The sequence below is a fragment of the Bufo gargarizans genome, chromosome 3 (assembly GCF_014858855.1).
Source record: "Bufo gargarizans isolate SCDJY-AF-19 chromosome 3, ASM1485885v1, whole genome shotgun sequence".
Lineage (NCBI taxonomy): Eukaryota > Metazoa > Chordata > Amphibia > Anura > Bufonidae > Bufo > Bufo gargarizans.
The window spans coordinates 91,372,332-91,388,938 of record NC_058082.1 but is presented as its reverse complement, the minus strand read 5'-3'; positions in this window follow the sequence as shown (position 1 = coordinate 91,388,938).

Below are 16,607 nucleotides of genomic sequence, written 5' to 3'. Positions count from 1 at the left end.
CACTTCAGTTTTTTTTGGGCATTAGCAATACTGATGGATTATTGAGCAAATGCTGACCGAGTGAAGGCATATACTCCACAGACAGGATCCGTTTTTTGTGGGTTATTGTTCTGATGGATCAGAGGAAGGGCAAATTAATCAGTGACCAACACAAACTTACTGCTGACACCCTCTCCACTCTGTCAGGGGGGCTCTACTTGTATAAGTGTTTAATAGAACAGGTTTTGAAGACATCTATGTGGAATCAGATGACGACAGTGTAAAAAGAGTGCACTTCTTCTTGGTGCTAACATCGACCTGTAAGGCTAAGTTCATACTTGAGTTATTTAGTCAGTTTTGGCCCCCAGGACTGCCCGAATAAGTGAAGTGTGCAGTGATTCTAAGAGTGACGCCTGTCATCTGTATGTGACACTGACTCACAGTATTATTTCACTACCAAAGCAGACTCCCTATGCCTGTTACTGCAAGGCACAGTGTTGTACACCACTATAAAGGCTCTCTGCAGACAGGAAATAGCAGTTTTTTTAACGTAATTCGCCGTGAATAAATTCGGATCGAAGCAAATTTTTCCCCAAAATTTCAGTGAACCGAATTTTTGAAAAATTCGCTCATCTCTAATGGTAATCTCATGTCCGGTTTTAGATAGTACTATAGGGATATTGTCCTTATTTGAGTCAATTGATATAAGTCCCGCAAAATAAAATAAAATACTTAAATAATTCTTAAAAAATAGATTTTATATATATATATATATATATATATATATGTTTCATCATAAGAGGAAAACTTGAAGCTAAAGATAGCATTACAGAATAAACAGTCAAGGCCAACTGCCAGAATCGTGCATATTGCCTGAACCAAGAAAGAGAGATATCAAGTCCCGTTCTGTTACTGCAAGTCAATTTCAAGTAAACAAAAGTTAAACTTTACAAAGTCTGGACTTCATTTCGTTCCTTACTCCAACTCAATCTCTGCAACGGAGATTGACTCCCAGGAAGCGACACCCTGAAGGTCGGAGCACCGTGATACAAACATTAGGCCACAGTATACCACTTGTATCCTACACATTGGGACTTCTTACCTGGGGAGGCAGCACACCGCAGTAGCAGTAGTACACTCACTCTCTAAGTACACTTTGTAGTCCCTCCAAGTAACCACAGGAGTTACAATTCAGTTCTCATCAATTCCTTTTGCAATTCCTAGGCTGAGGGGTTCAGATCTAAGATCCAGATGGCCAGTCCATCTCAAATTGTAATAAAGTATTTTTGCCATAAACGAGCAGATACCTTACTGTCTGAATCCAGTGCATGGCCTGGATGCTTCTAGACCTTCTAAGATGTCTGTTCTCTTTTTCATAGGGATAGTTCTCTCAGTTGAGTTGTTCTCTGGCAGCTTTCTGTCTCAGTAATTGTGTTTCCTGAAGGAGGCTTAACTTTGGACCTAGTTAGCAGGAGCTCACACATCAATCATTTCAGATACGGTACATAGTGCCCAAATATATGAGTTTTTACATTAAATCACAACATTTAACTTGGTCATATGAAATTGACCCTTATCTGGGGCATTGCACATGTTTCTCACATACACTGCAAACACATAGAGCTCAGGTTGCAATTTGGGGCACAGACCCTGGATACTCAGTGTGTACCCCCTGTTCCTGTGGTGCATTTCCTTTAGCGTATCTCTACATGGGGCATAAACACTGCAGATTTTCCATAGTGAAACTGTGTGTGAAAAACCACATAACAGCAAAGTACCCTGTAGATGGAATTTGAACAAATCTGCTGCAAAAATTGTCCATTTAGGCTGTGCATTTCCACCGCTAATTTCCCAAATGCATAAGGTGGAATCTGCGGGAAATCTGCAGGGAAATTTCCACTGAGAAAAATGAACCCTCTGAGTGCAGATAATTCCAGATTTCAACTGAAGCCCACTCTATCCCTATTCATAGGGGTCCAGGAATTTGAGGTTCTACACTGGCTCCGGGTTCTCACATTATAGCAGTGGTGTAGCTGTAAGGATTGCAGGGATAGCAGTCACACCCACACCCTGGTGCCACAGGGAACATAAAGCCCCCTTTAAAAAAAAAAAAAAAAAAGAAACCAGTATAATAAATGGCAAATGAAGGCTTGGTTTCAGATTTCATTTCATGGAGTCAGAATACAACTCATACCCTTCCAAATGATAAAGGATGACCTGCAATACCAAACACTACCCATGGGCACGAATGGCGCAGTTTCTGGAAAAAAAGTAAGTGAAACCCATTTTTTTGAGTCTCCTACAACCCCTTTGTATGTGTTACATCCACTATATTGAATCAGATCTCCTAGTATCACAGCAGGCCGTGTGCATGTCCAATACCACAGATGCAGGAACCCCGATACAGGGAACCTCGTCACCGAGTCTGAAGTCAGGGCATCCAGGTCCCATCTCTGCATTTTGCTTTGTTGATGTCATGGCTGTGTCACAGTCATGTTGCTGTTCGCCGTGACACGATAGCCGTGCAGGCTGGTTGCCTGGGGCAATGTGTTGTTTGTAGCATGTGTGTACACTTTCCCTTTATGGTTGGTTTCCCTTCCCTTTCTGGTGTGTGTGGGGTTAACTACCTGGCTAGGTGTGGTCACTAGGTGCTTATATTGCCAGTGGCTGGTAGCAGGAGTTTAGTTGTACTGCAGCCTTGGTGTGTGCTGGAGATTCCGTCTGTCCAGCGTATAAGGGCCACCTAGTTTGACATCAATGTCTCTCCAATGCCTTCCCGTTGTTGTTATGTCCTTTACCCTTACTTACATGTCTCTTTGTATGGTGTGGGTTTTGTTTGGGGTGTTGTTGTATGTCTAGTTGCTGTTACATGTCTGGTCTGTTGGTGTTTGTAGTCCAGCATGTTTGCTAGACACTTGCCCTGTCTGTCTGTGCCTTCGGTGAGCGGGCTCCTGAGTTCCCCTCCGGGGAACCCAGGAGCCCTCTCACCGAAGGCACAGACAGAAAGGGCAAATAGAAATTGTCATGGCAACATAATACATCCCGTCCAGTAACCTGTAATTTCCTTCATTGTGTATTCCAGCCTATGGCAGCCATGGTGATGCCAACTATTCCATAGTACAATGGCTATGCCCAAGACTACCATTATCAGAACAAACAGTACAAAATGCATTTGCCATGCATATCACTTTATAAATAAGCGTAGCCTTAGCACTATAATATTTTTTGTGACTATGGCATTATTGTACTTTATCTGATTTGCAGGGTGCTGTTGCATTGTCTTTTTTTCTCTAGGTTTTTGCCATGGCAGCGTGCACCTGCGCATTGGAAAGTGCTAACTAACCCCCTTTTCATTGCACATTATCAGAACCCCTGAAACGCAAACCTATGGAGAATATCTACCGTTCTCCACGTGACGGATGAAACATCTATGTAAATGAATCATATTGTATAATTGAATTTCAGTGAAAGCAGATTTCCAGCCCATAAACAAGCGTGAATAGATTAAGCAAGCTTTTAATGTATTTCGATCTATTCTAAATTCTGTTCAGCAGTGAATTTGCAAATTGAAAGCAGATAATGAAGGATGTGCGCTGCAACATAATGACTTGTAAGGTGAGAAGGTATGTGCCGAACAAGACAATTACTCCTCGCACAATGCTGCTCTCGTACTTGCTCCAGTAACTTAACTGTAATTAAAACAGATTGTTTAGCAAGGACTCAGTTAAGAGATTGAAGGATGACGATGACGTCATGTGCGCGCGTTCCCAGCTCCAGGCATTAATTTATCTATCGGCTATTGTCATATTCTTTGATTTCCTTTTATTTTCTTCCACCACTCCATCCAATATGTCACAGCTGTGCCTTGAGAGCTCCAATAATCCCCTATGTAACTCCCATAATATTGTGCTAAGCCTATAAGCAGTTGTTCTTCCGACATGTCTCAGGTTATAGTGCCGATTTTAAAATTCAAAAAATGCAGCCCAAATTTTTCGAATGAATCCAAATTTTGTGTGTTCTGATTTGGGAGAATCAGGAAAGGACAGAAGAGATAGGAGAGAAAGAATGGAGAGAGAAGAGACTTTTCCAGGCAAAATCCAAACACTTTCAAGTTGAACTGATCTGAAACTAATTTGAAACATACATCTGATTTGGCCAAATAGAATTTTAAGAAATTCACTCATCTCTAATTATAACTCCTAAGTAGGGAAGAGCGAATCTGTGGATGTTTGGGTTTGACGGGTTCGGCAGAACTTCAGGTCAGAGTTCAGATCCGGGACCCAAACTTGACTCAAACTCGAACCCAAACCCCATTAAAATCAATGGGAACTCGAACTTTACTTTATTGCATTAGGCTTGTCAGTAAAAGCAAAAAAGGAAGAGACCACTGTGGTACTCAGCAGAAGTGGCCAAAATCATTAAAAACAAAAAGATAGCATTTAGTAATTATAAAAAAAAAAAGAGGATGAAACAAGAGGCGAAACAAGTTATAAGAGCTTCTAAAGCACAGGTAGAAGAGAAATTAGCTCAGTCAGTGAAAAAAGGCGATAAGACATTCTTCAGATACATAAATGAAAAAAGGAAACTAAAACAAGGAATTACCAAATTAAAAACAAAAGAAGGAAGGTATATGGAAGAAGATAAAGAACTAGCTGACTGCCTCAATTAATACTTCTGTTCAGTTTTTACAAAGGAAAATTAAGGAAAAGTACCTTAGTTAGGAAAGAAGACTAATGATTCTTTTGATGCATGTGTCTTTACAGAGGAAGAGGTTCTAAGTCAGCTGTCTAAAATTAATACAAATAAGTCACAGGGGCCTGATGGGATACACCCAAAGCTATTAAAAGAGCTCAGCGGTGAACTAGCAAAACCATTAACAGATTTATTTAACCAATCACTGGCAACAGAAGTCATCCCAGAAGATTGGAAATTAGCAAATGTTGTGCCCATTCACAAGAAATGTAGTAGGACAGACAACAGAGGGTAGTAGTCAAAGGAGTATATTCAGACCATGGTCTTGTTACCAGTGGGGTACCTCTGGGATCTGTTCTGGGACCCATATTGCTTAATATCTTTATCAGCGAAATTGCAGAAGGCCTCGATGGTAAGGTGTGTCTTTTTGCTGATGACACAAAGATTTGTAACAGGGTTGATGTTCCTGGAGGGATACACCAAATGAAAAAGGATTTAGGAAAATTAGATTAATGGTCAAAAATCTGGCAACTAAAATGTAATATTGATAAGTGCAAGATAATGCAGAAAAGAGGCACAGCACACCAACATCAAAACCTCATCCCAACTGTGAAGTATGGTGGTGGAGGCATCATGGTTTGGGGCTGCTTTGCTGCGTCAGGGCCTGAACGGATTGCTATCATCAAAGGAAAAATGAATTCCCAAGTTTATCAAGACATTTTGCAGTAGAACTTAAGGCCATCTGTCCACCAGCTGAAGCTCAACAGAAGATGGGTGTTGCAACAGGACAACAGAACAACGATCAAAAGCATAGAAGTAAATCAACAACAGAATGGCTTAAACAGAAGACAATACACCTTCTGGAGTGGCCCAGTCAGAGTCCTGACCTCGACCCGATTGAGATGCTGTGGCATGACCTCAAGAAAACAATTTAAACCAGACATCCCAAGAATATTGCTGAACTGAAACAGTTCTGTAATCAGGAATGGTCAAGAATTACTCCTGACCGTTGTGCACGTCTGATCTGCAACTACAGGAAACGTTTGGTTGAAGTTATTGCTGCCAAAGGAGGTTCAACCAGTTATTAAATCCAAGGGTTCACATACTTTTTCCACCTGCACTGTGAATGTTTACATGGTGTGTTCAATAAAAACATGGTAACATTTAATTCTTTGTGTGTTATTAGTTTAAGCAGACTGTGATTGTCTATTGTTGTGACTTAGATGAAGATCAGATCACATTTTATGACCAATGTGTGCAGAAATCCATATCATTCCAAAGGGTTCACATACTTTTTTGCAACTATATATATATATATATATATATATATATATATATATATATATATATGTTTAAATTAAGTTTAGCCTCTATTTCTGAAAAAGTTTGTGACAGGATTTAAACTCACAGGTTCTGCATCACAACCCAGAACTATAAACACTACACTATATAGCTGCATATACAGTCACAAAAAATAAATAAATATGAGACTTCTACTGTATAGGTCTCAGTAGAAGTACAGTACAGTAGAAGTCTCCTGGTCTTTAGCCTACCAGATTCTGTGATCACATTTGACCACGGCATCTGAGGGGTTTAATGTGTGCGATCGACATTATCGTTGATCACATACATTAGTCCCAGGTGCCTGCTGTTTAAAACAGCAGGCACTCGGTGGCTATGGCGCGGTCGGTAAGAGGTTAAAGAACAGGGACCTGTCCAAGTCTGATCTTCACAACACAAGTCTATCATGCACGAAGAAAGGAGATTTCAGAGGACCTCAGAAGAAGAGCTATTGATGCTCCTCAGGCTAAAACAGGTTACAAAACCATCTCCAAATATTTTGGACTCCACCAATCCACAGTCAGATTGTGTACAAATGGAGTAATTCAAGACCATTATTACCCTCCCCAGGAGTGGTTAACCAACAAAGATCAAGTCAAGAGCAAGGCGCATAATAGTCTGTGAGGTCACAAATGGACCCAAAGTAACCTTTAAGCCATTCTCACATTACATACTATTAATAATCATGAGTCCACTGTCAGGAATATGCAAAATAACTGTGGAGCCCCAGTTATGGGTCTTCAATAGTGTTGAGCAAACCCAAACTGTAAAGTTCGGGTCCATACCAAACTTTATGATTTTTGGTACCCAGACCCGAACCTGAACTTTGCAGGAAAAATTTGGGTTCGAGTTCGGTGTTCAGGCATTTAATAAAGCTTGTTGAAAAGCTGCAGGGCAGCCAATCAACAAGCTTTTAAGCTGTGCGCCCTTAGAAGCCATCACAGCCATGCCTACTAGTGTTGATCTCGATGTTCGGCCGAACACCAGTTCGGCTCGAGCATCTCGATGCTCGGCACACAGCGGTATTCGGCCGCATACCACATGTGCTCGAGCGCAATACTCAAGTCTCCTCCCCGCACGTTTGGTGGCTGCTACGCAGCCAATAAATGTGCAGGTAAGTACTGCCCTTCACTGGAATGCCGTAGCCATGTTGGTTACTGGCATTACAGTGATTGGCTGGTCGGAACGCGTCATTGGGTGCTATATGACATGTGTTCGGCTCAGTGTTAGTCAGGGAGAGCTGTGCTAAAGAACAGAAAGATAGTGTAACATAGTAACATAGTACATAAGTAACATAGTACATAAGGCCGAAAAAAGACATTTGTCCATCCAGTTCGGCCTGTCATCCTGCAAGTTGATCCAGAGGAAGGCAAAAAACCCCTGTGAGGTAGAAGCCAATTTTCCTCACTTTAGGGGAATAAAAAATTCCTTCCCGACTCCAATCAGGCAATCAGAATAACTCCCTGGATCAACGACCCCTCTCTAGTAGCTATAGCCTGTAATATTATTACACTCCAGAAATACATCCAGGCCCCTCTTGAATTCCGTTATTGTACTCACCATCACCACCTCCTCAGGCAGAGAGCTCCATAGTCTCACTGCTCTTACCGTAAAGAATCCTCTTCTATGTTTGTGTACAAACCTTCTTTCCTCCAGACGCAGAGGATGTCCCCTCGTCACAGTCACAGTCCTGGCAATGAATAGATGATGGGATAGATCTCTGTACTAACCCCTGATATATTTATACATATTAATTAGATCTCCCCTCAGTCGTCTTTTTTCTAAAGTGAATAACCCTAATTTTGATAATCTTTCAGGGTACTGTAGTTGCCCCATTCCAGTTATTACTTTAGATGCCCTCCTCTGGACCCTCTCCAGCTCTGCTATGTCTGCTTTGTTCACTGGAGCCCAGAACTGTTGTCATGGAACCATGAACCAGACGTACAACAAGAGATAAGTGGAAATAAGAAGGCTTTATTGCAAATCAAGCTGTAAGCAAAAGTCCAAGCGGATGGCTAAACCGAAGCAGGGTCTTGCGTAGACAGGGGTCAGGAACTAGAAGGGTGGTCAGACGAAGCCTGGATCAGGAACCAGCAGGGTAGTCAGACGAAGCCAGGATCAGGAACCAACGGGGTAGTCAGACGAAGCCAGGATCAGGAACCAACGGGGTAGTCAGACGAGGCCAGGATCAGGAACCAGAAGCAGCAGCAGTCTTAGAAGCATGTGAACACAGGAGGACCAAGCAAGGAACTGAAGCCACAGACCTCCTATATATATATATGAGCTAGGCATCCAGCTCCTCCCAGTGGGAAGGAGAAGCCGCAGGGTGGGAGGCTACAAGAAACCCAGAAACCAAGATGGCCGCCAGCACATGTCAAACGAAGGAGAACAGTGAGAAGGTAAGACCATGACAGTACCTCCCCCTCAAGGGCCCCTCCTCCGCGGAGTAAGGAACGGTTTCTGAGGGAAGCGTGCGTGGAAGGCTCGGAGCAAAGCAGGAGCATGGACATCTGCGGAGGGAACCCAGGAACGCTCCTCTGGACCATAACCACGCCAATGGACCAAAAACTGCAACCCACCGCGGACCAGGCGTGAGTCCAGGATATTGCTCACCTCATATTCCTCACGATTGCCCACTTGGACCGGACGGGGCCGAGGAACCGAGGAAGTGAAACGATTACACACCAATGGCTTCAACAGGGAGACATGAAACACGTTGGAGATCCGCATGCCAGGAGGAAGCGCAAGGGCATAGGCTACCGGGTTTACCCTGCGAAGCACTCGGAAGGGACCAACAAAGCGAGGCGCCAGCTTGGGAGTGGGCACTCGAAGGTTGAGGTTGCGGGTGGACAACCATACACGGTCTCCGACCTGGTAGGAAGGAGCGGGCGCTCGTCTGCGATCAGCCTGGAGTCTCTGGCGCTGCGCAGAGACCTCAAGGGACCTCTGGATCTGTACCCAAGAAGCACGTAGGACGGAAAGGTGATCCTCCACAGCCGGAATATCCTGGGGAGAGAATACCTCCGGTAACACGGCAGGTTGGAACCCATAATTGGCCATGAAGGGAGACGTCCCAGAGGAAGAGTTCACCGCCGTGTTCCTGGCAAACTCAGCCCAAGGCAGGAGGTCAACCCAATTGTCTTGGTGATCGGAGACATAGCAACGAAGGAATTGCTCCAAGGCCTGATTGGATCGTTCTGCGGCCCCATTGGACTGAGGGTGGTAGTCCGAGGAGAAAGAGAGATGAATCCCCAACTGGGAGCAAAAGGCGCGCCAGAACCTGGACACAAACTGACTCCCCCGATCCGACACAATCTCCTTGGGCAAACCGTGCAACCGGAAGACCTCCCTGGCGAAAATCGTGGCCAACTCTTGTGCAGAGGGTAACTTCTTGAGAGGAACACAGTGGCACATTTTGGAAAACCGATCCACAATCATGAGAATGACCGTATGTCCTCGGGATGCAGGGAGGTCCACAATGAAATCCATCCCCAGGTGTGACCATGGGCGCTCCCCGGTGGCTATGGGTTGCAAAAGGCCCAACGGAAGGTGCCGAGGGGACTTACTCTGGGCACAAACGGAGCATGCCGCTACATATGCAGCGATGTCGGAACGTAGAGAAGGCCACCAGAACAGACGTGAAACAGCCCAGGACAGCTGATTCTTACCAGGATGCCCCGCGGCCTTGTAGTTATGGTAGGTTCGCAACAACCGAGTGCGCAACTCCTCAGGCACAAAACACCTGCCGTTGGGTCTCCCAGAGGGAGCACCAGATTGAGCCGCCAAAATCTGCTCACCCAGGGGAGAGGTCAGGCTGGTGCGAATGGCGGCCAGGATCTGATTCGGAGGTATGACCGAAGTCGGAATCGACTCCTCCCCGGACAGCTCGGAGTACTGCCGTGATAAGGCATCCGCTCTGATGTTCTTGGAACCGGGTAGGTAGGAGACCACGTAATTAAAACGTGACAAGAACAGAGCCCATCTGGCCTGACGTGGTGGCAATCTCTTGGCCTCAGAAAGGTAGGTCAGATTCTTGTGGTCCGTCAGGATGAGAACCGGAACCACCGAACCCTCGAGCAAGTGCCTCCATTCTTTAAGGGCCTGCACGATGGCCAATAACTCCCTGTCACCAATCTGATAGTTGCACTCCGCGGAAGACAGTTTCCGGGAGTAAAACCCACAGGGAAGCAGAGGACCCTCTGGTGTTCTACGCTGAGACAGAAGGGCGCCTACTCCCGTCTCAGACGCGTCCACCTCGAGGACAAAGGGCAACCCAGGGTTGGGATGCGACAGAATCGGAGCCGACACAAAGGCGGACTTTAGAGCCTCAAAAGCTCGGATGGCCTCGAGCGGCCAGACCTGGAAATTACTGCCCTTCCTGGTCAGATCCGTGAGAGGCTTGGCTAGCATAGAAAAGTCCCTGATGAACTTCCGATAATAATTGGCGAAGCCCAAAAAGCGCTGCAGGGCACGGAGACCACTGGGCTGGGGCCACTGTAAGACAGCCGAAACCTTCTCAGGATCCATGGAGAACCCCTCAGCGGAAATGATGTAACCTAAGAAGGTTACCTGGGATCGGTGAAATTCGCATTTCTCAAGCTTACCGAACAGCCTGTTCTCTCGTAACCGTTGCAACACTCGTCTGACATCCATAATGTGGGCCTCCATGGATTCAGAATATACCAAGATGTCATCCAAATAGACCACCACACACTGCTGCAACAGGTCACGGAAAACATCGTTGATGAATTCCTGGAATACTGCGGGCGCATTGCACAACCCAAAGGGCATAACCAAGGATTCATAATGACCGGTCCTGGTGTTAAACGTGGTCTTCCACTCATCGCCCGCCTTGATCCTTACCAGGTTATATGCCGCCCTCAGGTCGAGTTTGGTAAAGACCGTGGCCCCTTTGAGGCGATCGAACAGCTCGGAAATCAAGGGTATCGGGTAAGCGTTCTTGATCGTGATGCGATTGAGACCCCTGTAATCGATGCAAGGCCTCAACTCACCGCCCTTCTTTTTCACAAAGAAAAATCCAGCCCCTGCCGGGGACGAGGGTTTGCGAATGTGTCCGCGTGAAAGCGCCTCCCTCACGTACTCCTCCATGGCCTCATTCTCCGCTACCGACAGTGGATAGACTTTGCCACGAGGAGGAACGGCACCAGATTGTAACTCTATGGCACAATCGTATGGGCGGTGCGGAGGTAGGGCAACCGCGCGCACCTTATCGAATACATCCCGGTACTCTTCGTATTCAGGAGGCAACAGAGAGTCCGAGGAAGTACACAGCAACTTGACAGGCCCATGGATGCAACTAGCCCCACACTGCGGTGACCACGAGAGGATCTCGGCCGATCTCCAATCGAAAGTCGGATTATGCTTCTGGAGCCAGGGGTACCCCAAGACCACCGGGTAGTGTGGAGACGAAATCACCTGGAGACAGACCGACTCTCTGTGAACGGCACCAATGGCTATCCCCACTGGAAGGGTCTCATGAGTCACGTGTGGCGGCAGAAGGGGTCTGCCATCTATCGCCTCAAGAGCCAGTGGGGAACCTCGAGGCTGCAGAGGAATGGAATTGGCGGCAGCGAACACACTATCAATGAACAAACCACCAGCACCAGAGTCCACCAACGCCTGGGTCGTCACCGAGCCCCCGACCCAGGAGAGGACAACAGTGATCAGTGGTTTGTCAACACGGGAAACCGGGGACGAGGAGACTCCACCCAAGATCTGCCCCCGACAGGATCTCAGGTGCGAGCGTTTCCCGGACGGTTCGGACATGCCAACCGAAAATGCCCACCGAGACCACAGTACATGCATCGGCCCTCGCATCTCCGGAGTACCCTCTCCCCCTCGGACAGGCGAGCAAACCCCAGCTGCATGGGTTCACCCCCAGACAAGTCATCCCCAGGAGGCGTGGGAGGAGAGGGAGGCACGGGTGGGACAGCAAACGTAGGCGCCAATCTGTTAGAAGACCTCCGCAGGCTCTCCTTAAAGGAAGGCCTCTCCCTGAGTCTGGTGTCAATCAAAATCAGGAAAGAAATAAGAAGGCTTTATTGCAAATCAAGCTGTAAGCAAAAGTCCAAGCGGATGGCTAAACCGAAGCAGGGTCTTGCGTAGACAGGGGTCAGGAACTAGAAGGGTGGTCAGACGAAGCCTGGATCAGGAACCAGCAGGGTAGTCAGACGAAGCCAGGATCAGGAACCAACGGGGTAGTCAGACGAAGCCAGGATCAGGAACCAACGGGGTAGTCAGACGAGGCCAGGATCAGGAACCAGAAGCAGCAGCAGTCTTAGAAGCATGTGAACACAGGAGGACCAAGCAAGGAACTGAAGCCACAGACCTCCTATATATATATATGAGCTAGGCATCCAGCTCCTCCCAGTGGGAAGGAGAAGCCGCAGGGTGGGAGGCTACAAGAAACCCAGAAACCAAGATGGCCGCCAGCACATGTCAAACGAAGGAGAACAGTGAGAAGGTAAGACCATGACAACTGTACACAGTACTCTATGTGTGGTCTGACTAATGATTTGTAAAGTGGTGGGACTATGTTCTCATCACGGGCATCTATGCCCCTTTTGATGCAACCCATTATCTTGTTGGCCTTGGCAGCAGCTGCCTGACACTGTTTTTTGCAGCTTAGTTTGCTGTTTATTAAAATTCCTAGATCCTTTTCCATGTCAGTGTTACCGAGTGTTTTACCATTTAATAAGTATGGGTGACTTGCATTATTCCTTCCCATGTGCATAACTTTACATTTGTCAGTGTTAAACCTCATCTGCCACTTATCTGCCCAAGCCTGCAATCTATCCAGATCGCTCTGTAGTAGTATACTGTCCTCTTCAGTGTTAGTTACTTTACACAGTTTAGTGTCATCTGCGAAAATGGATACTTTACTATGCAAGCCTTCTACAAGATCATTAATAAATATTTTGAAGAGAATAGGGCCCAATACTGACCCCTGAGGTACCCCACTAGTGACAGTGACCCAATCTGAGTGTGTACCGTTAATAACCACCCTCTGTTTTCTATCACTGAGCCAGTTACTTACCCACATACAGATGTTTTCTCCCAGTCCGAGCATTCTCATTTATATACTAACCTTTTATGTGGTACAGTGTTAAATGCTTTGGAGAAGTCCAGATACACGACATCCATTGATTTGCCGCTGTCAAGTCTAGAACTTACCACCTTCATGCTATCAGTCGTGATGTTGTCGGGGACCTATGCATGAACGTAAAATCCACCTCGTAGTTCACGGGTTCATCATGGAATAATAGGATATGGGTGATGGATACCAAAATAATTAGTGTGGCATCCGTAGCTAAATAAACGATATCCGGATACACAAATGGATAGTATGGCATCCGTAGCTAGGTGAACAATATCAAATTATATAATATTCCAATAATCACTGACAGGAGGAACTATCATGTGTTAGACAAAAAACCTGACAGTATGACCAAAGAACCAGCACAGGTCAGCAGTCATGCCCGTCCCGGGGCCCACGTGGAGTTCACTGCAGATATCTGTAAATGAAAGATACATAGTAGGAGGAAATGATCTCACAACACTACCTTCAACAGTTCCCATAACAATAGGAAGAGACTCACAGTCTGCATAGATTGCCATATAGCGTGACAGGCCCACGGGTACATCCCATGCATTCCTTCAGTCCATAGAGATAACCAGTACTGTAACAGGATAGCAATTACTAATAATCAATACCTGCTATGATCTAACAAATAAATGGGGAATAGGTACCCCAACTTACAGTTGTAAGTATAAGGATCTCGTAGTCCCAGTGCCTCCTCAGTTAATTTCAAAATAAGTAAGGAGACCCCTTTTAAAAACTCACACATTCATAGGTGCCGCTATGAGTTAGCAGACGCCGAAGCGGTCACTTCCGATCACATGGTGCGTATTGAATCGCAACTTCCAGCCGGTGGAACGCAAATCAATGCGATCACTTCAGGTCATGTGGCATTGCGATATATCGGACCGTGGAACGCATGGGGATTGAAGGTGAAGTTACCCAATGCACTCTCTGGCGCATATTCGGAACGTCATCAACATATTAGATGCGTTGAGTTACAGTTATAATGCATAATAAATACTTGCCCTAGTTCGATCGCCCTGTAGCCAAATCAATAATACTTAAACAGACTACATATATCTCATGTTGTTATGTGCAAATATGTAAACAACAAATAAATATAGATATATCGGGTTCACAATCGGGCAAAAAGACACATGGTGGATAGATAATAAATAGATACATCCAATGAATATGAGGATAAATTAAGACCTTCACCAACAAGCCGTCCGACAACGTCAGAAGATAAAAGGCTGTCATATTCTAGAAAAAAACTGCCAGGTACACTGAAATTAATCAAATTTAGATGCTTCTCGCATCTGGCCAAGTTTAGGGCACACAAAATTTCACCAAGCCTGGCAACACATGACAGTAGACTAATCCAGTACAGGAACAGAACTGGGATCATGCAGACTGTAATAAAATCCCAGAAAGCAGGAGAATGTTAATCTCTCATTGATACCTAAGGGGGACTGGGTTCGGAAACAATGAGTCCATTCACATTCCTTTTGCAGGATCCTCCTATCCCAGTCCCCCCCTCCCAGGGGGATGGTGGAACAAGCTCCAAAACCGAGAACCTCAGACACCTCGGGTCCCCCCAATGAAGCTCTTTGACATGTAGTGCAACTGGTGTAACATTATTTTTTACTACGTCGTTTACGTGTTCACATTTCCTTATCCTAACCTCTCTCACTGTCCTCCCTATGTAGTCCATTGGATAGGGGCATTGGCAGATGTATATAGCACCTTTACTTCTGCAATTAACAAAATCCCTTATCTTAAACATCTGTTTAGTGACGGAACAGATGATGGCCTTAGATGTAGAGATAAAGTCACATTCTTTACAGGAACCACACTTAAACATTCCAATAGGTCTACAGTCCAACCACGTACCCACCTTTACGAGAGGTGTAAAGTGGCTGTGGACCAAATGGCCCTTGATACTTTTTCCACGGTGATAGGTTACACTTGGATGGTCCGTTAACATATCAGATAGGTCAGGGTCCATACGTAGTATTGGCCAGTATCTTTTCAAAACTATCATCACCTGATGATTGGCTACATCGAAGGTAGAGATTATTCGCAGTGGCTGATGTTGGCCATCAATTTTTTGCCTTGGAACTAGGAGATCTGCCGTTTCTGTTGTTGGGCATTCTTAAAGGCCCCCCTCGAAGTTGTCTGCGGATAACCTCTATTTCTAAACCTTTCTTGTAGTTTTCTAGAAGGACTCACAACCCGAACAATTCCTACGCACTCTGAGGTATTAGCCTCTTGGTATACTTCGCTTCAGGGCTGTAGGGTGATGACTCTCCCAGTGCAGTAATGAATTGGTAGCGGTGGTCTTCCTAAAATTGTCTGTAACCAATGTGTCATCATCGTTGGTCACACGCACATCTAAGAAAGTAATTGTTTTAGGGTCAATTTCGTATGTGAACCGTGGACCTATCTCGTTATTATCACCTGACCCACCGTTCCAGACCAAGAAAATATTGTCTATGTATCGTGTCCAAAATATAATCTTATCGGTCCACCAAACTGATTGGTCTGGAAACACACATGTATCCTCCCACCAGCCCAGGAAGAGATTAGCATAAGTGGGGGCACACGGGCTTACCATAGCTGTCCGCCTGAGCTGGTGGTAGAAACACGAGTTAAACAAGAAGAAATTGTGGGTCAGTGTGAACTCCATGTTATGTGCCCCACAATGTATACCTCTGGTCCTCAAGAAATACTCCACTGCCATAAGGCCTCTGTGATGTGGAATGGAACTATAAAGCGCCTCAACATCAATGCTGGCTAATATACAATCAGGATCTAGATTGAGTGTTTCAATCTTATTTAGGAAATCCATTGTGTCCCTCATATAAGCAGGTAGGGACAGAACAAATTACCTAAGTATTTGATCCAGATATATGCCACAATTCTGTATAAGGGAGTTTACTCCCGAAACTATCGGGCGACCTCTCAGTGGTGTAGTACTCTTATGCACCTTGGGGAGTCAGTAAAACGTGGCTATACAAGGATGCATAGGGAGGAGGAAGTCATATTCAGCTGAGCTAATTTTGCTCAAACCCTCATCAAGTATCATCTTGAGATCATTCATAAATGGAGTAGGGTTAGATGATAGTACCTTATACCCCTCTTTATCCTTAAGTAGGTCCGTAAACATGTGTAAGTAAGTATCCTGATCAAGTATAACCAAGTTACCACCTTTATCAGATGGTTTAATGATGATAGAGTTGTCCTTATCCAGTGTACATAATGCCTGCATCTCTGCAGGAGACAGATTATACTTTCTTGGATAGACTTTACCTAGCTTATTTAAGTCAGAAATTACCATCTGGAGAAAGATATTACCACACTCATAATTAAAAGGTGGAGGCATCTTCTTACTCTTCAGTTTGAATTCAGTGTGTGGACCCTGGCCTGGATCACGGCCACCTTCCTCCACTAGCTCCGCGAGAGTCTGAAGATCAGCAAAGTCCCTTTCATT